Consider the following 27,256-nt stretch of genomic DNA (forward strand, 5'->3'; position numbering starts at 1 on the left):
GCGGCCGAGCTATCAGCTGAGCAGGAGGCGGCGAGCGGCCGAGCTATCAGCTGAGCAGGAGGCAGCGAGCGGCCTAGCTGTCAGCCAGGGAAGGGGGATGCTGTTAGTCGGCCGTGCTGCCGTCAATTTCTCCTTGAAGGCATAGGAACACACCAGAAGCTCCCCGCATCACAATGGCAGCTAAAGACACCAGTGTATCCCCACATCAAATCCAACAAGTGAAACAAATGGCACCTGATCCTAGGCAGGGCTTTCACTTAAAGGAGAACTATGGGGTTAGGGCTTTTCCCCATAGTTCTCCTTAGGGTAACAGGTGGACACAAACTAGCGTCCTCCCGTCACCCTAAGCTCAGTATACCGCAAGCTACAGCTCGCGGTATACTGAGACGCCGCACTATACTGTGAGCGAACGCCGGTATGTGGTCGCTCACTTCCCGATCTACTGAGCCGACCTGCGACGGTGCTGAAAAGCACTCACCTCATAGTTCTCCTTTAAAGCAGAACTCTGCTGCAGCGGTTTAAGGATCCTTGAGTAATCACGTTTTATACAGTGTATAGGATGTGAGGACACCGAGGGCCATACCTGAGCTGCAGTAGTTGGGGAGACACGCTGGAGAGAGTGGTGTCACAGCCGGCCAAAGCCAAGGGTCAGGTAAGTATAACTTTTTTTAACCTAGACACAAATTAGTATTTAACCCTTGCAGTGTAGGGGTAGCGCCACTTATAGGGTTAAGCATTGTTTTTCCCCGCTATAAAATAGCAGCAGTTTACATTTCCTATTCATAACCACTAAATAGAGATGAGGAGCTTAGGAAATAAATATTTATTTCCTCAGCTCTATCTACTGGCCAAAATGCAGTATTACAGTAGATACATTTCACCTGAGAAGAAAATATATCTAAGAACGTTGGTCCTTGCTTCTTGCCTCTACACAATGGACGTTCAGAAAGATTCACTGGATGAATGGCTTTGCAAATTGGTTATAAATAGACCCCATAGTGTATGTAAACCCCTAACAATGAATGTGTCTTATTTGTTTTTGTCAAATCTGGTAAATATATCATTGAAAACATTTAGTTATTTCTGTTTGATAAGTGCAAGAAAAACATCCTGTATTTTCTCAAAGAGGCCTCCTTGTACTTTTTTTTTTGGATTATAGAGTGATTAAAGGGGATCTATGAGGTGAGTGCTTTTCACTGTAGCTGTAGCTCGCGGTATACTGAGCTTAGGATGACGGGAGGACGCTAGTTTGTGTCCTCCCGTTACCCTAAGGAGAACTATGGGGAAAAGCCCTAACCCCATAGTTCTCCTTTAACTTTTATGTTGTAGAGATCTGAGAGTGGGTGTGGTTAAGTAATTTAGGAAAAGACACTGGGCAGGGCTGACACCACTCAATCTACAAAAATGATGTGTATTGTCCCCCCACAACAATGCTTAAGAGCTCAATGCATTTCTGGCAGATAAATAGGTATTTTTCTGTAATTGCAGGGTCTCCAAAGGGATAAAACACAGGAACATGGGCATGTATTGCATAGATGTACTACATTTGTTTTGTTAACATATGCTTAAAAAACCATATTCATAATAGGGCAAGTAAAATTCAAAAAAGTTAACAGATAAAATATATATATCTTTATTATTTCTTTACATTTTTTCAAAGCATAGCCCACATCTTGATGGAATCTTAGACCCTATAATAAAATAATAATTGAAGCAGTTAAACTTAAAAATTCCTTTTCTGCACCATTCATGGCAGTGGGCGGTTATTAGCACCACACGGCATGCAGCGCGCTGGGATGCCAGAAATTTCTGCTTTTATTCACTATATTTTGTGAGTAAACTTACGGAATCTTTATTCTATAAAAAAAATCCCACATTCCACCCTTCTACCTTTTAGATTGACAATTGTCCTTGTCCTTATCCGTTATAGCCGGCCAATCACAATCCTTTTTTGCAAGATGAAAAACGAATAGGGATGCACCCAAACCATTTTTTCCAGAACTAGTATGAGTTTCGATACTTTTCCTCAAGTACTTGCTGATACCAATTACAGATACCTTTTTTTTTTAGTGTCATGTGACAGTTTCTTTAAAACAATAAAAACGTATGGTTTTAGGACAGTGGTGGAATGCAATGCAATGCAGAATAATATCGTTAGGTATACAGGACTACAAGACCCAGCAATACATTTTACAGGAATGCAGAATAATATCACATCTATCCCTCAAGGCATCAGACCTTCTACATTCCCCCTATAGGCAGCAAATCCATTCCCTAAGCACTCTGTAGATATCAGATCTCTTTCATCCCCCTATAGGCAGTAGATCCCCTCTATCCCCTCTCTATAGGCTTGGGTACCAGCACCTACAGTTCAGGACATATTGAGGACAATGTGAGCCTCCTTCTTTATCTTCTGCCACCCCTAGCTCCTCTCATCCAGCACCACCACCGACACCTGTCCATCCCTTAGCTGGCAGCGGGCCTCCTCTTCAGGCATCATGAAGTGCAGCTGGTTCCCAAGAAAGCTACCTGCGAGGTCCCCAGCAAGTGTGGGACCTAAGCAGACGATTAATTTGCATGAATTAAAGCTTCGGTAACGGTTTTGGGTACTGGAGCATTTGCACGAGTATGAGTATACTCATAACAATGAACAATGAGCTTTCCTCTGCATTTGGCTCTGTTGATTACCCTCTTCTAACACAAACTCTGCAGTCACATAACATTCTGGATTCTGCACCTCTCTTGGCTTTCATTGTATCCATCAGTCTCCTATCTCAAAATGTTTTTCAGTGGTGCCACATCGTCTCCCACATCCCTTTCTGTGAGTGTTCTATAAGGATTTGTGCTTAGTCTAGTACATCATAGAAATGCCTTGTATTATTTAAAAAAAAAAATACAAGGCATTGTGTGAATGAACAAGTAGTAAGGAGGGGGGAATGATGTGACTGGAGCCTCCCTCACACCCCGCAGTGCTGTATGCTGCAAGGCAAGATTTTTGGAGCCACCCTTCACACATAGCACCCAGCGTTTTAATGACAATTTACACAGCCGGTGCAGCAGACTTCACAAACTGTACCCCTTACATTTGTGATCTCACACATTATTCATTTCCACTATTCCAATAATCTACTGATGCCCTTCTTAGTCATAACCTTATCCCATGCATAGCTGCAAACTTCGGCAACAGCCCTAATTCTCTTTCCCTTTTGGCTAACAACGTCCTCTTAAACTTTATGTAAAAGTATGTATTCACCCTAAAAGTGAATTTATCTGACTTGCTCCTTTTTGGTCTATTACTGTAAATGTACTAATGCAAGCATTCCATTGATCCTGCCAGAAATCTTGTGAGCTGATATCTTTCTGTGTTCTCTGCCCGTACTTACTCTTAGAAGATAGCATTGTACCCAGCACTTTCTGCGGACTACAAAACACTACCCCATGTTATAGAAAAAGGAGAGGGGAATGTGTTTTATAATCCTATCCTAGGGTGGCAATGATGCTCTTCCATAGATACAGTACATTGTGTTCTTGGATTTAGATATCCTTTAAACTGAAAACTCTTATGGCTCTTTTATCCCTGTGTGTCATGTCTTGTTACTTATTTTGTTTGGAATCTGTCATGTTTGCCCTTTTATGTTGAATGTGGAGGGTGCCATAATATATTGGCGCTTTGTACAGAACAGAAAATAGAAATAAATACCGAATGGTGTGGTCAACCTCTCCTAATGGTGTCAGCCCCTGCTGATGGATAAATCTCATAATATACAGTAAACAAATCATTGGGGAGTCCAGCTGTAAAAAGAATTATTGACCTTGTCAGAGGGGTCAGTGACACAAATTACTGGCAGCAAAGTTTAACCTTGGAACCTGATCTGATATGAAAAAAAAAATGGAGAATCCAATTTATGGGGAGTTGACTTTACAATTATTTTTTAATTGAAATCACTTTCAAATATACACATTGTTTCTCATTGTTAGACAGTTCACCCTATTTGAAACACCAAGATTACCCTTCAACTGTTATTATCATTGGTAATATATTCTAAAGCAGCAGCTGAGTGGCTCTATCAGTTTCAATTAAAACATGAAATGGAAAAAGTGTGCAGTCATTGTGCAAGTTGTACATCATCATTATTTCAACAGACTGGGATGGTCAGTTTACTTTTATAGGATAACAAATCACATTGTACTGGACTTTGTATTGACAGGGTGACCTTTCATTTTGAAACATTACTGACAAAAATGACCCTTCCATGAGTACACAGTGGGTATAGCAGCATATGTAGAGAAATTACTGAACTTTGTGAGGGGGACTCGTAAAAATATAGCTACCTGCGGCAAAACCCATAGACTTCTGGGATATGTTTTACAGACTAGAAGTCTGAGAAAATAATCTATTTCATAAGCTTGAAAAAATTTCCTTTTTTAACAAGTAGATCACCCAAAAGAGAGGGTGGGAGCATCCAGCATATCCGGACACTAGAACAATATGTACTTCACTATTGAGTAGGAATAGAGTACGGTTTATATAGTGGTGAGTAGAAGTCTTTTTTTCCTTATGGAAATGGCGGCCTTTATCTCAACTAAGCTTGCTCCCCCTCCACTGCTCTGTGATTACACAATATATTGGAAAGCTGGAAGGCTACTAAAGGGGACCAGGGGAGCTGAGCTGCTGAGAGAATGGCTTGAAAGACAAGGGTTCTTCTCCCCACAGGCTACTGCTCTTTTTTTTAAATGGTGAGGCTGCCCACACAGCTGCATTATTCATTCACAGATCCTTTGCCAGGATGTGCGAATAGAGAAACTACAAGCACCATCAGCAGAAGGACTTCTTAGTGGAATATAAGTACAGTGGCATCTTCCTTCCATCCATGTTACTAAATATCCACACCTTGGTACAGACCGGAACGGGAGGGAGAATCTGCAGGAGTCAGAGCATTGCACCCACAATCCACTCTTGCAATGCTAGGCTGCGAAGATGCCAAAGAGGCCGTGTCGGGCACCGAGGACGAGGAGGCCGTCCAGTCGGGCGCCGAGGACGAGGAGGCCATGTTCCAAAGAGGTCAGGCCGTGCAAGGTAAGAGGACTGTGCTGGCAGAGCCCAGCATAGATTCTGCACAGCTCACTAAAGAGTCTCAGGTGTGCTGTGCAATACCCTTTGGCAAAGCCCCCCACAGATCCTGCAGAGACCCCCTGAGACCCTGCAGGATCTCAGGGGGTCTCTGCAGGATCTATGGGGGGCTTTGATGGGTCTCAAGGGGGCTTTGCAGGATTTGTGGTGGGCGCTGCGGGGTCTATGGTGGGCTGAGCCCATTACAGATCCTGCACAGCCCCCCTGAGGCTCCACAGAGCCCACCGCAGATCCTGTAGAGCCCAACACAGACCCCGCAGAGCCCACCTGAGACCACAGCCGGCTGGGATGAATTTAGTGGGGGGGGCCCAAGTTTTGTCTTGCCTAGGGCAGCCCCAAACCAGAATACACCACTGGCTGCACCCTAATGTCATTTTTAACATTCGAGCCCAAGCTTCAGTTGGACTTTAAGTGCTTCTGTCATGAACTTTGAAGGTGAATTATTCCAAAGCAGTATTGGCACAAGGTCCTTTAGTATCCAAGGCAAAAAGCCAACATACACCTCCCTAAAAAGTTCTGAACTACTTTAAAAGCAAAGATTGTGGTCCTAACCTTTCTGCAGCTACTGTGGTCAGGAAGAGCTTGTTTTTTTTCTGCTTGTTAAAGCTGAATTCCAGAGATACATCAATTGGCCCAGCCTTTCCCAATGTAGGTATACATATTTTATGCCTAGCAAGGCCACAGGGATCCTGTAAAACACTGCAGTAGCTTTGTGCTTTTGCAGTACTTTACAGTGATTTTCCGGGTCCTGTACTTCCACTGTGCTGAGCATCTTCCCCTCTGCAGTTAAACCACGAGGAACAAAATTCAATGAGAGTATTAATTAATAAAAATACTAGCTGGATGGCCGATGTGCCAGGCAAGTGAAACGTTGAGGGGAATTTATCAATACTGGTGCTGGCAGAATATGGAGCAGTTGTCCTTGGCAACCAATCAGCATCTACCTCTCATTTTACTTAACTAAACAAACTGGAAAGAGAAGCTTACTGGTTGCCACGGGCAACTGCTCCAGATTCTTCTGCTCCAGTTTTGATAAATACCCCTTTCTGTGTTTTCACAGCACACGACATGGAAGATCGCTGTAAAGCACTGCCATAGCTCCGGCTACTACCATGTGTTACAGGATCACCATAGCCCTACCAGATATAAAACGTGTCTACTGATTTGTGCCAGGCTGGACCATTATATTTATACCTGGAGTTCAGCTTTGAGAATATGTAAATGCTTGATTGTGGTTATAGGTACATTTTGTGAGGGATTAGCTGGACAAAAGGATGTGTGTGACTCTCTGGATGAGTTTCACAACGCCTAAAACAGACAGACAGCAATCAACTGACACATTCCATGCAAAATTCCAAAAATGGGCTGGACAAAATTATTGGCACCTTCTGCAAATGGCAAGAAATAATTGCATTCCAATTTTTTTGTGGAAAAGCATGGACAATCTCAAGGTTACAAGTCCATCTCCAGAGATCTTAATTTTGCTGTGTCCACTGTGTGCAACATGGTCAAGAAGTGTAGAGCCCAAAGCACTGTAGCTGGGCTCCTTGGACGTGGACGAAAGAGAACAATTGATCAAAGTTTTGCAACAAAGGATTGTTTGAATGGTGGATAAAGACCTTCAATCAACTTCCAGACAAATTCAAGCTGACTTTCAGGCACAGGGTACAACTGTGTCAGCTCGCACTATGCGTCGCCATCTGAATGAAAAGGGATGCTATAGTAGGAGATTTTTTGGAGTTTGCCAAAACTTACCTTCGAAAGCCAAAATCTTTTTGGGAGAATGTGCTGAGGACAGACAAAACGAAATGACAGCTTTTTGGTAAAGCCCATCCTACGGTTTTTCGAAAAAGAAATGAGGCCTTTAAAGAAAAAAAAATACAGTCCCTACAGTCAAACATGGTGGAGGTTCACTGATGTTTTGGGGTTGGTTTGCTGCTTCAGGCACTGGATGTCTTGACTGTGTGCATGGCATTATGAAATCTGAAGACTACCAAATAATTCTGGGGTGCTATGTAGGGCCCAGTGTCAGAAAGCTGGGTCTCCGTCAGGGGTCATGGGTCTTACAGCAGGACAATGACCCAAAGCACACATCAAAAAGCACCCAGAAATGGTTTCAGACAAAGCGCTGGAGAGTATTGGACTGGTCAGCAATGAGTCCAGATCTGAATCCCATAGAGCAACTGTGGAGAGATCTCAAAACAGCACTTGTGAAAAGGAACTCTTCCAATCTGAGAGACCTGGGCCAGTTGGCGAAAGAAGAGTGGTCCAAAATTCCTGGAGAGAGGTGTAAGAAACTAATTGATGGTTACAGGAAGTGATTGATTTCAGTTATTTTTTCCAAGGGCTGTGCTACCAAATATTAATTGAGGGTGCAAATAATTTTGTGCAGTCCATTTTTGGAGTTTTGGGTGGAATGCATCAGATTTGGCTTTTTTTTCCCCTCCACTTTTTTGTGCCATACCAATACAAACAAAAGAAATAAACATGAGAATGACTAAACATTTGTAATTGCAACAATTTTCTGCGCAAAGTGGTGCATTATCTGACAGAAATGCAGGGATGCCAATATTTTTGGCGATGACTGTATGTGTGTATATCCAGCTTTACTAACGTACAGGGTTCCTGGCTAACAGACCTGGAGCAACCTACTTCTGCCCATAAATCTGACTCTCTAAATATATAGTCCTTGCTGCTTAGACTGTGTCTCACCAAACATGAGATGGCTTTAACCCCACAGGTAGTCCAGTACTCATCAGTCAGACAAAGACAGAGACTGGTTCCAGGATAGAACAAAATCTCTGAGCAGGCTGGGAGTATACACTGAGTGGCCAGATTATTATGACCACCCCATCAGTACTTCGTTGGGCCACCTTTTGCCTTCAATCCTGCAGCGATTCTTACGGCTTCCATATCCCATACGGTGCAGTGTGCGGCGAACAGTGCGTTCAGAGATCATAAGAGAGGATCCCTGATTAAGATCTGCAGTCATTTGATGCACTGTTGCCCTTCTGTTGTCTTGTACCAGTCTTGCCACTCTCCGTTCTGCCCTAACATTGACTAGTCACTGACGGCCACAATTTGCACGTTCAGACCCAGATTTTCGGCTGACAGTCCAGTCATTGAACATTTAACGAATTCTGCTGTTTTGATGAAACTCGCTCCATGGCTCTGAGCGCCAACAATCATCTCACGTTCCAAGGCTGTTAAACCGCAGTTTACCCATATCTTCAGAAAAAAATCACTTCTACTGTCGTGGTAATCAACCTGCTTCCCTATTTATAATGGTCTGGCCCCCTAGCAACTTCAGCATGAAATTATAGCTAATTTGCCTACAAACGTCAGGTGGTCATAATAATCTGGCCACTCAGTGTATATAGAGCCAACAACAAGCAGGCCTGCTTCAGTTGGGTTCATTGTCTAATCAACCAGCTTAAACAAGATCTAGAGAAGTCCAAGAGAGGAGCATGGGAGGAGCTGATGAAGGAGCAAGAGAGCAGGAGGTCTTGGGAGTAACAAAAATCATGTTTTGGGTTATATTTTGAGTTGAGGTTGGTGGTACAGTTGGGGGCTTTGTATGTTGTTGTTAGTATATTGAATTGTATTTGTTGAACGAGCAGATGCCAGTGGAGAGATTGGAAGAAAGAAGCAGCGGATCCTGAGTGTGGGTAAGGTGGATGAGTTATAGAGGACATGTAGGCAGGGTTCACTCTTGGGGTGTTGCGTGTGAGTTCCCTTTGGGTTGGCTCTGTGTAACCCCGTTTATGCAACTCGACACCAGGCACCCCCATGCTCAGGGGCCTCGGCTCTGGCCTCGTGCTAACAACTCTCACACGTGTAGTACTGCGCACACAGGGCCCTCATGGGTTCCACCGCCTCTGCGGTCTTCAGCGCTCCCTCCCCTTGGGAAGAAAGGCCACAATGAAGGGCACCCTATGTCGGGCATAGCCCATTTGCACACATACCCTCCTCAGGATGATTACAGCCACGATACAGTCCAACATCACGCTTTTGCAGAACCCCTCCTTCTCAGAGGTTGGAGGGAGAAGAACCAGTCCACACAGATAGTCTTGGTTTTACTTGAAAGGATGAACATGACCTAAAGTATACGGTTCAGCCACCCCCGAGTGGGATGACGGCACATCACTTGTTACTTGCTTGCAATACAGGAGAGAGAAGATTAGCCCAGGTGCGGCCCAGAGTCCACGACTTGCTTGGGCCAGAGGCCCACTGGCAAATATTGTCAGTCTTACAGCCCTTCCATATTCTCCGGAATCCCATCCTTGTCGGTCTTAGCTCAGTGGTTTCTACCTCCAGGGGAAACTGAGAAATCTCTGTAATTCTACATAGTCTTAGGCCTGGTCCTGTCCTTCCCATGGACCAGCCTCTGCATATGAATCAGTCCCTTGTTCTCCTTCCACACACTCCTCTTACTCCCCTTCTCCCCCTCTCGGCTGCCCCCTATAAATCAGCTCTCCTGGGACACAGAGTCTCCCCAGAGCTACATCTATCTCCAGGGCCCCATGGGGGCATCTGGTGGCCATTGGCCGTACTGCACCTATCCTACAGACAGAATAGAGGAAAAGCGTGATGGGAGTAGTTGTGGGGGAAAGGACCAGGGGGCAAGTGGTTAGGTGGGCATCAGAGAAAGTTTGACAACCCCCTCTGTAGTAAGAGAGTCAAAAGAGGAAATGGTTGAATGTGATGGTAGGTATGGTATGTTAAGTGGGTGAGATATCTGGATAGTAGCAATTTCATCATAAATGCCATCTATCTTGTTTTTTGGAATGTCTGGCAATGTACTGGGCAGTGAATAAATTAGTTGGTGGAGGACAAAGTAGAGAGTTAAGGTAGAAAAGAGTTGACAAGGACTGGATGAGTGGGTGTTAATGAAAGTGAGGAAATAGAGATTGCATCACATCAAGCAGCAGGGAAAGAGACACAAAGCACACTGGGAATCCAGGAAATTGTTAAAAGTGATGGGCTGAAGGCGGCACTGACTACATAAAAGGGATTTTTCAAGTAAGCTTTGATTGCATTATCAAAAACAACTCTAGTATGTATTCCTATTACAATATTGAAGTTATAAGAGGATAGTATGTGATGTAATTTTAGAACTAATTTAATGTGCTGGAGAATCTCTAGATAAGGTTTGCAGTTTGTAAGTGCATTTCTTTTTCCTTGCTTGGCATATTTGTACTATGTACAGTATTTTGTACTACTTTTGTATATTTTGTACTTTGTATTTCTTGGCATCTCTGTATTATGTATTTCTGAGAAGCTATATTATTATATAAGCTATATTATCTTATCTCTTATACTATCTTATCTCTCATACTATCTTATTTATTTCTTGGCATCTTTTTACTTTGTATTTCTGATAAGCTCTATGATATTATTATATTAATATATAAACTATATTATCTTATCTTTTATACTGTCTTATGCTATTTTATCTTTGTACTATATATTTCTGATAATCTATATTGCCTTTACTCTTTGAATGATTTCAAAGTGTGATAACTGTTTCAATTTAGTCATGATTAACATTGGATGAAAAGGTTCTATTTAACTATCAGAAGTGTTATTCTGCACTAATACCATTATCTTATCTCTATATGATCTTGTTTGCTATTGCAAAAAGCCAGAGTAAAGAAGAAGTAATGGTGAAAAAAAAAACCAATTCCGGTTATAACCAATCATTTTGAGCATATAAATTCTGAAGGGCCGGCATAACTGGGGGTGTGGCAGGGGTGTGTCCATTGCTTAAATACATTGTGCTGGAAGGTGTCCCTCTTTCTCATTCCAGAAAGTTGGGAAGTATGTACATGTCGTTTTACATGCATTACACACAAGTTGTGTTGTCTTTTTTTTTAAATGCCCTTTAAATTGACTTGGATCGAATAATGCAGGGAACATTACCAATTTGCAGAACGGAAAACTTTTTTTTCCAACGTATTGCAAAGCAATGCTTTTCTGGGAGTGCACTATATTAAAAAGTGTGGATTGTTGCATGTACATACATTTTGATTGTATTGAAAAAGCAGCAGACTTTATAACAGCGTATCTAGTGTGAATGTACACCATTATAATAAGCGTGCACAGTCCGAAAATATCATCTCTTTAAATGTGAAATGTAAGCATATTTCCTGCTACGCTTAAGCATAACGTAGCAAGTAATCCATTTATGACCCAGTGTGGGATGTGGTTTTCATAATGAGAACTTGTATTTTATTGTGCTACTGTACTCTGGTTGAAGATTATTTTTGTATTGCAACAGATTACGTTCATGAATCCACAGTGTGTACCTCATCAGATGGGATATGTTATGTCTAATTAAAGTTTATGGAGTAGTTACAATCACATCCACAGGAAACTAGTCAAGAGACTGATGCTACCAGATATGTTGGTGCACAGGAGCAATCCCTCCGTATGAGCGATGAGGTTATTAGTGCACATTTTGTAATCACAAACAGGTTTTCATTGTAATGACTCGCCCATTCAACTTAATGATTCAAAATAAATATTATGCCACAAGCATCCTGATTACAAGTGTACAGCATCCCGAAATCAAACTGCATCTCATTTTCACTTCACAGAGAGGTTAATCAAACAAACTGTTACTTGCCTGGGTTTTTTTTTCTTAATAAAAGAAGGACGCAAGAAGTATAACATCATTTAGATTTAAGACATAATTATAACAATCAGTATGATTCAATTACATAACTAATTTGATGAATTCACGTACTGCCCGCTACAGAAAAAAAAAGTAATTAAAAAAGTAAAGTTGCAAATTAACTTTACAGTATATTTTATTAGAAATGTTATTTATGTATATTATAAAGCAAACCAACAATGCAAACAATAAAATGTAAAAATAAGCAATAAAACAGAACAAATACTCAATATTCTATAGGAAACTTTTATATGCAGAGCTGTAAAATATAAAAACATGCAAAGTAATACATGGTGATGGATCCAAGCCTTTCGGGCAATTTATTTAAAGCGATTCTTTGCTCAGCAGATGGTAAATTTCTGTAAAACCTGAAAATACACTTTACAGTGAATGTGATTTTTTTTTATATATTGTATTTTGTTATTTACTATGTTTACTACAATCATAATTTTTTTCCTCTAGGTGAATATAAAATATTGTATATATTATTATTATACAGGATTTATATTGTGCAGCGCTTTACAATATAAGGAAGACATTACAATCACAATACAATTCAAGACAAGATGGTAAGGAGAGCCCTGCCCCTGAGGGCTTACAATCTAAAGGGTGGGGGAAGTGATACATGAGGAGGTAGCTGTGCGGGGATGAATTCTTTGAGAAAGTGATAATTCAGTGGTTAGGTTGAGGTGGCATAGGCTTCCCTGAAGAGATAAATATTCACATTTTTAGCAGGCTTTCCTGTAAACCCTAAAATATATAAGCGTTAAAAAAATATTTTCCTGGTGCCTACATGGCAGCATACCTCTGATAAGCTCTGCCTCCATCTCCACCTACAGGACTAGTGTAAATCTAAAAAGATAGTGTGAACCCACCACCCCTGGGAGTATTCAAAAAGCAGTTTTTAGAATGTGTCCTGCCAAACAGATGTTTTTTTCTCAATGGGACTTATCGATATTTCATATTGAAGGTTGTTTCACCATTCTAATTAGTTCAAGAATGGACTTGTGGCGGACTCGCAACAGCAAAGCCTTTAAGAACTTAACATGTCTATGACTCTTAAGACTTATTTCAAGCTGATAAACCCTTTCAGAGCATCAAATCATCTATTCATAGTCCCAGGAGGGAAATTCAAAGGGAAAGAGGCAAAAGCAAAGACCTTATGTACCTGGATCGTAAAGACTATTAAAAGAGCACATAGGGCAGTGGGCCAGAATCCTCCTGATTCAGTGAGTGCTCATTCGAACAGAACCATGGTGGCTTCATGGGCAGCCCAGGCCAGAGATCCGATCGCGACGATCTGTAGGCAGCAAGTTGGTCCTTGCAACATACAATTATTTATTTTATTAATTGCAGAATTGATCCTTCTGACTACTGTGGACTTCATTGTGGAGCCATTCAAACTTCTGTTTTTGTGACTCAAATATTTAGCATCACACTTACCTGTAATTTTCCTTTCTTCGTATCTATCCATGGCAGTATATTTCCCTCTCTGTGGTTACGACTAAGTCTAGTTATTAGAATACTGGGGGGGGGGTCGGTCACATTCTCTTTTTATAGATTTACACTAGTCCTGTAGGTGGGGATGGGGCGGAGCTTATCAGAGGTATGCTGCCATGGATAGGAACCAGGAAAGGAAAATTACAGGCAAGTATGATACAATTTTTCATTTTATATCTGCAGCTTTCAATAAAAATATATCTGGCAATCTTACTGCAAGATCCTTGTTCACACACTTTCTGTTGTAGGGTGACAACGATCTGTCCCCTTCTCCCAATTTTTCTCCTTCATTGTCATCCATCCGCATTGCCTTCCGATGGAGATTACAAGTAGGTGTTTCACCAAGTTACATTGTAAGGGGATGATCTACTGTTGTCACCATCATGAAACCCGCTCAGAGAAATGACTTGCAACCGTCACTGGAGTACCTGCAGGCAGGATGTGACTACAAAGAGGCTGCAGGAGATACCAAGGGTGAAAACAAGTGTTTTATCTCTCTAAATTTAATTTGATACATGGTACTTTAGTAAATTAAGTGTCATTTAGTTCAGGTTTACATCAATAAATGGTGCCAACTTAAGTAGAGGGGGTATTCTGCAGTTGTGCTACATCATGACTATGTGACATCTAAAATATCTTTAGTAAACTACAAGTCTCATTACTCATTAAACAAAATGGCTGTAGAGAAATCAGCAGCACTAAGATGTCACAAAGGATTAAAAAAAAACAGGTAAAACATTATTGCTTTTAGCAAACTAAATGTCATTCACTGCACTGGCTGCCAGTTGGTGAGATAGGAAGATCGGCAAGTATCCTTCTCAGGTACCACTGCATCCCTTTTTTTCAGTGAAGGTATGTCAACTTTACTGAAAAAAAACCTGTTTACAGAACACAGTAGGTCAAGCTGAAACTTAAAGTGATATTTAAGTCAAAAGGGTTTTAAGCTATTTCAAATGCTGATGAAATTGGATGCTGTTTCTTGATGTTTCAAAATTTTAGTTTCCAGCAGAATCAACTGGCCTCCTGAGCACTGGTCCTGACTTCCTGTTTTAAGCTGGCCATACACCTTACAACCATCGCACGACTTTCATCGTGCGATGGTTGTAAGGTAATTAAAAGCTTGTACGATCTGCCAATCTGCCAAAAATGTTAGAAAATTCACCAAACCTTTAAGTGATTGCATTGTTATTTTGCAAATGGAAAGGTGTGGTACGAAAATACTCTTGTTTGTTTAGTCAAAACATTTTTTGTGCATTGATTCTTCATGGCCCATGTAACAGGGGATGAATCACTCTTTTCATTTAAAAAAGTTGGGAGCTATGAGGGTGGGTTTTATGAGTTTGTCCATTACTTTAAAGGGTATTTATGGTCAAAAACTAAAAATGAATATTTATTTCTGTATATGACTTTCCATAAGTTCATACCATATTGATCAAGAAGTTTCTAAACTTACTTATTGAAGATGCCCATAGGGTGTACTTCCTGAATGCACTGACACAATTTTACTCAGCCCTGTGAATATGTACTCCAGGCATCCAGGCAACATTTTCTCCCAGAAAGGTTTACTCTGCTATATTTAGCAGAGTAAACCTTTCCCTGCAATGTTTTTTTTTTTTTTTACCGCCGGCAGTCAGAAAAAAAACGGCATAGGAATGCACAGCTAGATTGTTATTGGCTATTTCACCTTGCAATAGCCAATAGCAGACTAAATATTGCACCCACCCACTGCTGCTGTCAATCAGCAGAGGGGGACCTGAAGTTCTCCATCAGGTCCTCTTCTAGTGATTGACAGCAGCAGAGGGCAGGTGCAATAGCCAGCTTGCTATTGGATATTGCAAATTGAAATAGCCAATAGCAATCTAGCTGTGCATTCCTATGCCGTTTTTTTTTATTATTATGACGGCAGCAGCTGTCAGAATACTAAACAAAAAAAAGCAGCATATAGCAAAGAAGCTGTTGCTTCCCGTGCTATCTGCCATCATTTCAGGGGGTTGTGCTCTCGCGGATGGGGGGGGGGGGGGGGGGGGGGGCCCCCCCAGGAACACAGGAATTGATGTGCCATGCATTCCAGTGTGGGCGATCGCGTTGCGGCCCGGGGGGGGGGGGGGGGGGGGGGGCAGGGGGCACCTCCCTGAAATGAAAAGGGCAGTTCCCTGAAACTGCTTTCTTTAGGTTGGGATCCCTGTGTACTCTCTTGTCTTAGAACTCACTGAGCCTTCTGAACTACAATTCAAAGCCTGAACAATGTAACATTATCATTGTTTGCTGGAAGCAATGCATGATGGGATATGTAGTCTTGCAAAATATAGATTGCATTACATCAGGCAGCAGGGAAAGAGATGCAAAGCACACTGAGAATACAGGAAGTTGATGAAAGTGATGGGCAGACAGAAGACAGCACTCACTACATAAAAGGGATTTTTTTTCAAGCAAGCTTTGATTACATTATCAAAAACAACTCTACTATGTATTCCTATTACAAATTGTAATTTACAATGCTGATGTTATAACAGGATAGTATATATGTTGTGATTGTTAGCTATTGTGCTGGAGAGTATCTAGATAAGGTTTACAGTATGTTAGTATAGTTCTTTTTCCTTGCTTGGCATCATTGTACTATGTATTTCTGATCATCTATATTCCCATTGCTCTTTAAATCATTTCAAAGTGTGAAAACTGTTTCAATTTACATGATTAACATCGCAGAGCCAACTTCTGAAGATGGATGGATTCCTGCAAATGCAACAATTTCAGTACAACTAGGTCTAAATATGGTAAAACTGATGATGGAATCCCTATGGTGAGACCACCCTCAGTGCTCTGTGGGAAGTATTATGTGAATCTTCTGTGAATGTAGGTAAGTGATTGCAGCGTGACTCATTCCTGGAGAGTGATGCTTGCCTATTGCTTTCCTGCCTATAGGAATAAAACTCTCTATTCCTTTACACTTCTGAACACTCCTTTAGCATTCATCACTAGTGAATGTCCAGGTGCTACAAGGTGCCTAATCAGTACTCAAGTAAGGACCTCAGTGTTCAAGTACATCATTACACCAGACCATGGGAGATGATCACATATAGCAATGTTGAGCTATGCTTCCAAATTCAAGTATTTTCCTTGTTATTTGTCCGTGTTCTTTCTGTGCTGACCCCATCCTGACCATTAATGTTAAATCTTTGATATAAGTGAAACACAAACCTTAGCCGTATCTGTCTTTATGATGTGAAGATTTAGTTAGAGGAATTTCTGAGAATCCTGCAGCTTTCAGAAAGTAATACATACGTTTATACACAATAGTTCAAATCCATGTTATATCTGTCAAATAAAATCTGTGGTTTTCTAAAACTGCCATAAAAATACAAATGTCACCTGCTTGCATTATGTCAAACTGGGTGTAAAGATCAGTCCTAGAAAAGTAATTACCTGCTTTCCTGTGTGATTGGCTGACTGCTTTCTCCATAGTTCTGTACATAGGCCCAATTAGCTGCAGTCCCTGCAAAAACAATTTCATGTTTGCTAAGACACTTTCTGAGACTCCAAACAGCTAATCAATGCTTTTTTCTATATTACAACTTGGAGATTGCTTTAGTCATCATAATGAAGCAGAGCTTTCCATCTTGCAGCCATTTTGAGAAGTGGTATGCTAAAATAGAGGTAGGCAACCTCAGCGCTCCAACTGTTGTGGTGCTATAAATTCCATAATGCATTCCAAGACTCAGGCATGACTCCCAGAGGCAGAAGCAGAAGCATGATGGGATTTGTATTTGCAGCACAGCTGGAGTGCCTACCCTCTATGTGAAAAATGCTTTGAAGTAAGAATGCTTTCAAAAATATATATTGTTATTGTTTATTTTCATCAATTTACAAAAGGCAAAATGAGTGAACAGAAGAAAAATCTAAATCAAATCATTATTTGGTGTGACTACCCTTTGGCTTCAAACCAGCATCATTTCTTAAGGTGGCCATACATGTCTTACGAGCACGTTGGAAAACCAGCCGAAAATCGTACGGTTTGCGGCGTGCTCGTAAGACAAATGCTGAACGGGCTGGTGTGCGCAAACGCACACTGCCCGCTCAGCACTGCAGTCATCGGAAGCCCGCCCCTCGACGGGGAGGCCTTGTGATGATCGCAAGTACGATCTTCCTGTCCAAGATGGGCAGATGGTACAATTTTTTAATTACCTTACAACCATCGCAAGAAGAAAGTCATGCGATGGTTGTAAAGTGTATGGCCAGGTTTACACTTGCACAAAGTCAGGGATTTTTTAGGATTAGAGCCAGGTGTATGATTAACCAATTATACCAAGCAAGTGCTAATGATCACCAATTTCATATGTAGGTTGAAACACAGTCAACTGAAACAGTCAACAATCAACTGAAACACACTGAGAATCCAGGAAGTTGATGAAAGTGATGGGCAGACAGAAGGCAGCACTCACTACATAAAAGGGATTTTTTTCAAGCAAGCTTTGATTGCATTATCAAAAACAACTCTACTATGTATTCCTATTACAAATTGTACAAATTGTAATTTACAATGTTGATGTTATAACAGGATAGTATATATGTTGTGATTGTTATCTATTGTGCTGGAGAGTATCTAGATAAGGTTTACAGTATGTTAGTATAGTTCTTTTTCCTTGCTTGGCATCATTGTACTATGTATTTCTGATCATCTATATTCCCATTGCTCTTTAAATCATTTCAAAGTGTGAAAACTGTTTCAATTTACATGATTAACATCGCAGAGCCAACTTCTGAAGATGGATGGATTCCTGCAAATGCAACAATTTCAGTACAACTAGGTCTAAATATGGTAAAACTGATGATGGAATCCCTATGGTGAGACCACCCTCAGTGCTCTGTGGGAAGTATTATGTGAATCTTCTGTGAATGTAGGTAAGTGATTGCAGCGTGACTCAATCGTGGAGAGTGATGTTTGCCTATTGCTTTCCTGTCTATAGGAATAAAACTCTCTATTTCTTTCTTCTTGCGATGGTTGTAAATAAAGTCGTGCGATGGTTGTAAAGTGTATCGCCAGGTTTACACTTGCACAAAGTCAGGGATTTTGTAGGATTAGAGTCAGGTGTATGATTAACCAATTATACCAAGCAAGTGCTAATGATCACCAATTTCATATGTAGGTTGAAACACAGCCAACTGAAACAGTCAACTGAAACAGAAACAGCTGTGTAGAAGGCTTAAAACTGGGTGAGGAACAGGCAAACAAGCCTGGAAGACAGTTTCATGTCACAGGTCATACACCATGTGGCAAGACTGAGCACAACAACAAGACACAAGGTAGTTATACTGCAGCATCAAGATCTCTCCCTGGCAAAGATTTCAAAGTAGACTGGGGTTTCGAGATGTGCTGTTCAAGATCTTTTGAAAAAGCACAAAGAAACGGGCAACCGTAGAGGCAGTGGTTTGCCATGGAAACTTAATGCAGCAGATAAAAGACATACCATGCTAACTTCCCTTCGACATCAGTAGATGTGTCATTAGCACTGAACTGGCAGAAACCAATGGGACCTAGGTAAACCCATCTACTGTTCAGAGAAGTCTGGCCAGAAGTGGTCTGTATAGAAGAATTGCGACCAAAAAGCCATGCCTCCAACATTGAAACAAGGTAAAGCGATTCTTTGAAATATTTGGCTGTAGCAGGAGGCAGTTTTTTGCAGAAAAATTGGAGAGTGGTACAATAATGAGTATCTGCAGGCAGCAGTGAAGCATGGTGGAGGTTCCTTGCAAGTCTGGGGCTGCATTTCTGTCAATGGAGTTGGAGATTTGGTCCAGATCAATGGTGTCCTCAATGCTAATAAATAAAAACAGATACTTATCCATCATGCCATACCATCAGGGAGGCGTGTGATTGGCCCCAAATTTATTCTGCAGCAGGACAACAACCCAAATCATCCAGTCAATGCCATTAAGAACTATTTCCAGCATAAAGAAGAACATGGTGGTGGTGGTGATGGTTTGGCCCCCACAGAGCTCTGATCTCAACTTCATGGAGTCTGTCTGGAATTGCATATAGAGACAGCAAGATTTGCAAGCCTACATCCACAAAAGATCTGTGCTTAGTTCTCCAAGATGTTTGGTACAACCTACCTGCCGAGTTCCTTCAGAAACTGTGTGCAAGATGCCTTTAAACCCAATACGCTGTTCTCTCGTTGCTACTGTAATATTTAATATTTCAATTTTTTCCTTATTGCCTATTACAATATGATGAGCTCCAACAGTGTGTGTTTATCACCTGGGGGGGGGGGGGTATACAGTAAAAAGGGGATCTACATAAAAGGTAACCCAAAGCAGATCTAAAGAATCGTTTTTTAAAAAGCAAACACTACAAAAAGTGTATTTGTTTATTACAGGTATTTACATGTGACAGCAGTTTACAGTGCTTATACATACTGTACACTGATAGGAGCTTACAATCTAAGGTCCTTATTTCACATCCATACATACCCGCACATACATGCTAGGGCTGATTGTAGGCAGGAGTCAGTAAACCTTCTAGCAAGTCTTTGGAATGTGACAGGAATCCAGAGTACCTGGAGGAAACCGACGCAAGCACAGGGAGAACATGCAATATTTAAAATTATGCATGCTCACTTGCACATTTGTGTTTTATATTATACATTATCCATATTTATCTATGTGTCATCTTTCCTAATCTGTATTAACAAATTAGTGGGAGGTGATAAAAGGGGGGACTATGAAGTAATATTTGCCTCACAGGAAGTTTTCTGTAGGAACTATTTTCATTCTTGTCCAGGAGCACGGCATGTAATAAAGTGTTTCTCTTCCCACCCTAATCCACCATCTCTTCTGCCTCCTTATTCAACCACTTGTTACTTGTTTTACTAAATTCATCCACCATTCAAATGAGAGAGAGAGAACACAGGACAGGACAGGGAGGAGACACATATTTGTGACCAGAGATGGTCTATGTCTGTTATGCAAATTCAAGAGCATAATAACATTCAAAGACTGAGGCGTGGAAAGCCTATGGCCTCTGGGCTGTGCAGCCAGCAGAGCCGAAGCCAAGAGGACATAGAGAATCCAAGGTCCTTCAGAGACGCGAGGAGACCTTCTATAAAAGCCACAAGACCCATAGTTTTGCAGGCATGTGTGCACTATTTTTATTTGATAAAATTAAATGGATTGTTTAGGTAGGCCTACACCCTATTATTATTATACAGTATTTATATAGCGCCAACATTTTGCACAGCGCTACACAAAATAAGGAAGATATTACAATCACAATGCAATTCAAGACAAGATGGTAAGCAGGGTCCTGCCCCCGGGGGCTTACAATCTAAAAGGGGAGGGGGAAGTGATACATGAGCAGACATCCCAACCTGCAAAACCTTATTTCAGGGAGGTTCCCGTCTCATTTCAGGGAGGTTCCCGTCTCATTTCAGGAAGAACGCCTAAAGGCAGTCAATGTGGGAGATAGACGGACGGGTTTGGGTAAAAAGTTCCAGAGGATAGGAGAGACTCTAGAGAAGTCCTGGAGGCGAGTATGGGAGGAGTTGACAAGGGAGCTGGAAAGCAGGAGGTCTTGGGAAGAGTGGAGTGGACGGTAGGGTGATATTTTGAGACAAAGTTTGAGATATATCTGGGGGCGGAGTTGTGGATGGCTTTATAAGTGACTGTTAATATTTTGAATTTTAATATGGTTTGTGATCAGCTTTAGAGAAATCTAAAACAACAAAACAAAACATTTCTATCTTATCTATCTACAGTGTTCACAGCGCAACCCTTTAAAAGAAAGCATTGGAAGACCATCAAATTCCATTCTTTTTGTTTCTGCGCAACAACAGTTTGCCAGACTGGAGGTTTCACAACCTAGGCAACCTATGTGTCAGGACCAGCTTTGGACGCACCCTGTCAGAGCAAATAGTGACGTGTTGTTTCACCTAAAGCAGCCGCCGTTCCATAAGGGAAGCACACCTACCGGTACTTGGATGTCCCCAGGACTTGAACTATATGCGCTGAACAGGTGATGCCACAGGCTGGCCCCAGGTGCTGAACCAAACAGAAGGAGAAAGATGCTACCAGAGCGTAATCCGGGACAAGCTGAGATCAAAGGCTGGCAGCTGGCAAGGGTAATCCGGGCACAGGCTAAGGTTAGGGCAGGCGGCTGGCAAAGGGTAATCCGGGCACAAGCTGAAGTCAGGGCTGGCAGAAGGCAAAGCGTAATCAAGGGACAGGACAAGGTCAGAACCAAAGACAAACAAGATTTCTAGACACAGGATTGCTGAGAAAGAGCACAGCTTGTATAGCCAGAACTATCACAAGCACTGGGGAACAGGCTGATGATGTTTAAATAGGGTGTCACCAGCAACAAGGCCAATCCCAGCGCTGGAGGTGTGTAGTTATATTAATTAAGCCACAGCTGCCTAGACAAGTGCTGCAGCCAGCAAGACACAGGATAATTAACCCACACCAGTCAAGGCTGCAGCCAGCAATACAGGCTGCTAGAACTACACAGGCTGCCTGACAGTATGTTGGGTGTAAAAAAGAATACAAAGAAGGTAGACTGAGTGATGTACTTCTGACACAAAGAAATATATATTTTGCCTGAACATACATCTTCACTGCCACAGCAGCAACTAAGGAGCAGCAGAGTGATGAGGCATTATAATGAGGAGCAGCTGATATCAAGACAAATCAGATATTAACACTTGTTGCATTCAGAAACACATTTGATTATTTTAATAAATCCATACCGGCACACATGTCTTGAGTTTAGCCTTAAAATTTCCATCAAACTAGGGGGAAAATATTTAAATCATTAAATTTGACTTTCACAAAACATTTACAGGTGGTGAATCAATCACCATGCACCATGAAGATTTACCTGCATTGAATGTTTGGTGAATGTCAGATTCAGTACTTTAAAAATATACCCTAAGGATTGTGCCTGGTACATCAGCGTTCCGAGATTTTATTTTTACACATACCACTAATGTTACACTTTTTTTTATTTAAGGCACTTTTAGTAGATGCATAAATGCATTGATCGATGACGTTTTTTTTATTGGTTGGTGGAATTTTATGGCTCCCATAGTTCTTGCGAGCTGCAACTTAAAGCATATATAAACCCAGTCAGTAAAATCTCATATTAAATTTAACATGTTAATGGTATTTTTAACAAAAAATCTATATTTTTAATTCTATAGTTTTCATTAAAATCATATTTGATGATCCAGCCATGAAACTCCTTGCTCATGCTCTTCCACTTATAAGGGTGACAATGCTCTGTCCCTGTCTCCTAATTATACTGCTAGACACAAGTTTCATAGTTTTTATAGCCACTCATCACTCTCAAATGTTAACAGAATGTACTTTCCTCATAAAACATATCTCATTCCCCTGATCCTTTTGATAGGCTGTGTGAGCCTATTTTACGTTGCCTGAAAGAGAAATATTACTACCAGGTCATATGAGGAGAACAAATGTCTGGTACATTATTATCAGAATGAGAGCAATATTACATTATGCTCATAAAATGTACAATGTTAGACCAGAATATCAGATTTCTGAGTCATCCAACAAAAGTTCAATGATTCAAATAACCATGATATGCACAAAGACATTGAAAGCTATTATTCAGCTCCCTTATCAAATTATCTTCCATTCTGAATTTGAGCAAAAAAACCCAATACCATTGTTATCATTTATAATTAAGTGTAGGTTTATGTAAAAAAAGATCATCATTTAATCGAATTAAATATTCATTCGAAAATGTATATGTATTTTTATCCTCTGTCTACATACTGTAATCAACCACATGCATTCAAACTGGGAGAGGGGTGGTACTGTAAGTCAATCAGAATTTATTGCATTACAAAGTCAAAGCTTTGGAGCTTGCGGTTTAGACGAGAGAGCACATAGATGACCTTGTTATTGACTTGCTGTTCCTTTACTATCCAATCACAGCTCTGCATAAGCTGTCATGCTCTGGCTGCAGTGGGGAAAATTAAATGATCTGCACCTGGCTTGGTTTGGCAGGAGTCTCTGGATTAAGAAATTCAATAATACAAAAATGTTTTTTTGGATTAGAAAACTGGCTGAACAGAAATACAAATTACTTACTCAGGAGCAGTCGATTGAAGTCAATGCAACACGATTAGTAGAGAAGAGTGAATCTGCCTGGGTTCAGCTTCTGAATAGCTTTCTCAAAGATTAAAAACTTTGCGGTAAACCCTATTGAAGTCTACTGTCAAATAAAAGGTGTGGCAAAATGAGCACTGCCATAAAGGGCATGTACCAAGGCCAAAATAAATAATATTCAATTAAAAAGAAGCAGAATATCCCTACACAGAATTGTCAGCTCTACGTAACAGTTCCGAAATATACAGACAATATGGCTGCTGTGAACCCCCCCTCTTAAAGAAAGGGGGCTGGGTTATCTATTTTTACTAACTATTGGGTCTTATGATTCAGCTGACCAGAGCTAAGGCTATGCAAAGCATTATAGGTTGTTCCTGGTGATGCATCATGAACCCAAATCTCATCCCTATCTGGGTGAACACTGGATTTCTGACAGATCGACAGTATATAGTATATAGTTGTTGGAAGAACTAAAAGTGTTTCAAACAATCCAGAAAATGGGCCTTCCCTCAACAGCATAGAAAGCAGGGAATCTATCCTGTAACTCTACTTAATTCCGATCACAGCAAAATATTTGATGTTGTAACGTTAGATATGGAGCCCTACTGTGTACAAAGGATCCTTTGAAACATTTATTATTAATATACGGGAGAAGCACAAGGAAAGACCGGGAAGAGTCTTACAGGTTTGTGTGAAAATCCGTATTGTAGTTTGAATTCATAATAGACACGATGGTACGTGACAATTAGTGTGCCCTAGATATCTGCTTAAAGCAAATTGGAATAAAATGAATAGCAGACAAATGTAAACACAGTTTTAAATCTTAAGCCTTCGTCGGCCATGGAGGAGTATGGCACTTTGTCGAATTTTAAAATTAACTTTACCAAATTGGCAGCCCTGAGCATTTCGATCTCGCCAGAGGACGTCCTGTGCCTCAAATCAGCCTTCCCATTTTGTTGGGCGGATCTTCATATTCGTTATTTAGGTATGCACATCACTTCTGATCCGCAAGCCCTTGTATACAGCCAACTTTGCTCTTCTCTTCCAGTCCATTAAGAAGGATCTTGAGCGCTGGAAGGATTTATCAGTCACCTGGTTTGGTAGATGCAACATTATTAAAATGACAATTTCTAATGAAAATACTCTCTCTCTTACAAGCCCTACCTATTCAGCTGCTGCAAGAACTCTTTAGCCAGTTCCACCAACTCTTTCTCTCTTATGTCTGGGCATAACGACCGGACAGAAGTAGTTTTGAACTCTCACATTGCCCAAACACAGGGGGAGGTGTGGGTCTGCCCAATCCTGGCATGTATTGTAGAGCATCCCATCTCCTTAGAGTAGTGGACTGGTGCTGCCATCTCCCCCATAAGCAATGGGTTGCCATGGAGACGGATGTTTTGTCTCGCCTTCTCACTTGTCTCCCTTGGCTCTCGTCATCCTTACCCCCTGGCATTGCCTCCCATCCCACAATTGGACCCACGCTTCGAGTGGCCACTTTGGTCCTGGTTTGGACAATGCTAACTTTAAAAGTCTGCTGTGCACTAACAAATTTTTGATCTGAAGGTTGGTGGCTATCGCGAGACTCCATAAGGAGCCTGGCCGAACCTCCGTTGGACGTGTAGAGTGGTTGCCAGCTTAGACACTTCCTTCTATCAATTCCCAGACCTGAGGTTTTAGACAGAAGACTCGTCGACTTTGAGGTCCTGTGCAGGAATGGATCCCCGACTAGACATGTCCTGTCTCTCATTTAGAAATGACTCTCCCTTCCTGCCCTGGACTTCTACCCATCCTTCCTTGCCAAATGGGAATCGGACTTGGGGGTATCCTTTTCTGAGACCCAGAGGGATAATATCCTTTATTTTACCCATAAATCTTCTATCACCAACTCCTTTCAGGAATAGGAATATAAAGTTCTCTCTAGGTGGTACAGAGTGCCACAGGTTCTCCATAGGATAAATTAATCGATACCGTCCTCCTGTTTCATGTCTTATGGACTTGCTCTAAATTATGCCCCTTCTGGGACTCGGTTCGGGACACCATCAACAAATTGGTGATCGGGGGTCCGGGTTATACCCCTGTGGCATTTCAACTGCCCATGACTTCCACTTCCAGATCCAAATAAAGAACTTTCCCCTCTAGACACATACTCAACACTGCTAGGCCGTGTATACTCCTCCTCTGGGGTCAAATTAATCCCTCTTCCTTACAACTGTAGTACCAAAAAATCAATTAAGTATGTCAAATGGAAGATCTGACTTCCACTTTACTAATACGGAAGACTTGTTTCATTCCACCTGGGGACCCTGGCTATTCTTTAGGGCAGCACATGAGTACCTGTAGACTATGCTCTATCCGGGATCTCTCTTCTTGTGAGGGGGTATTCTCATACTGTTTCTGGAGTCCCCTGACCAAATGCCTTACTCGTGAGAACCCATTTCCCTGTCCAGCCCCTGCTGGTTCCAATAGGGAGCTGCCCCTCCCCCCTCATTTTTTCTTTTTTGTGTGTTTCTTTGGCTTCTCCTTTGTCTGTTTTATGCCCCTTTTTTCTGTTCTCTTGCTATTTTGCATGTTTTCCTTCCCACTGTCCAGAGCTCCATTTTTACACTCCATCTGCCCTTATTAGCTCCACTGCGAGCTCTATGGCTAGCGTTTCCCATATGCAATTGTATTCTTGGCCCACTGAATCTAGGTTTGATACCTGTTTGCCATGTTCTTATGATCTGCACAACGGATGTATGTATTAATCACTTTTTTCTGTTTTGATTGTCATTTTTTTACTGGTTACTGTTTACAATTTGCATCTGGATTTATCTGGATTTTCCCCATGCTCACATATGTGACTTCCTATTTAATTGGTTCCTGTTTTATCTTAAATATAGCTTTTGGAATTACACAAAAAATCTTAAGTCTTAGGGCTGCTTATTATAAGGAGACCAGATTTTAAAAATGGAACCCGGGGACACCCTACTGAACAATCCCACTTTTAACCACTCCAACAAAATCATACCCCCTATTTTAATCAATGTTTAAAGCTGAACTCTGGCCAAAAACAAAATTTGCACATGTTCACTGTAAAAATAAATGAGCACTAATGAAGCGTGTGCCGGCTGTGTAGGCTGCAACATTTAGTAACACTTACTTTTAATCAGCCAATACAATAAAGTAAGCACCTAACATCTGAGACTCAGGGTCCATTCACACCACATAGTTTGAGGCTGCATAGGCCATTGTTTCCAGCACAGCCCTGTTTCCAGCAATTAGCCTTGTCACGGATGGGCACCATTCACACCACTATGTTGCAGTGGGAACGTAATGGTGTAGGCTGAAAAAAAGTATGGCATGCTTCACCTTCTTTCAGTGTAGCAGGATGCGATGCGGAACAACCGCCTCACACCCCACTGAGCTCGTAGAACTGAATGAAATGTCACTTGTGACACCTGTGACCGGGATCGCCACATTGGCACTGTGTCAGGCACTGCACACCAGCCACTATGCGTTTTGCGCAGCAGATGGTGTGAATGGACCCTTACACATTTGGCTGGAGTCACAGATGATAGTGTGCCGCTCTCTCCTCTTGCACCTCCTATTGAGAAAACTTATTGCATTCTTTTCACATAATGCAAAGCATTCTGTAACTGGAGGAGGTGTGAAAGAACCTCACAATCTCCCCTCCTCCTAACACAGATCGCCTTGCATTATGTGAAAAGAATGCAAGACGTTTTCTTAATGGGCGAGCAAAACGCTATCATATTTGCCATACAGTATATACCTCATAGGGTGTATGAAAGTAAGAATTTTACAGAAGGCTGCAGCCCACACACATA

Source organism: Nanorana parkeri, unplaced genomic scaffold (genome assembly GCF_000935625.1).
Source record: "Nanorana parkeri isolate BGI_ZX_2015 unplaced genomic scaffold, ASM93562v1 scaffold8, whole genome shotgun sequence".
Lineage (NCBI taxonomy): Eukaryota > Metazoa > Chordata > Amphibia > Anura > Dicroglossidae > Nanorana > Nanorana parkeri.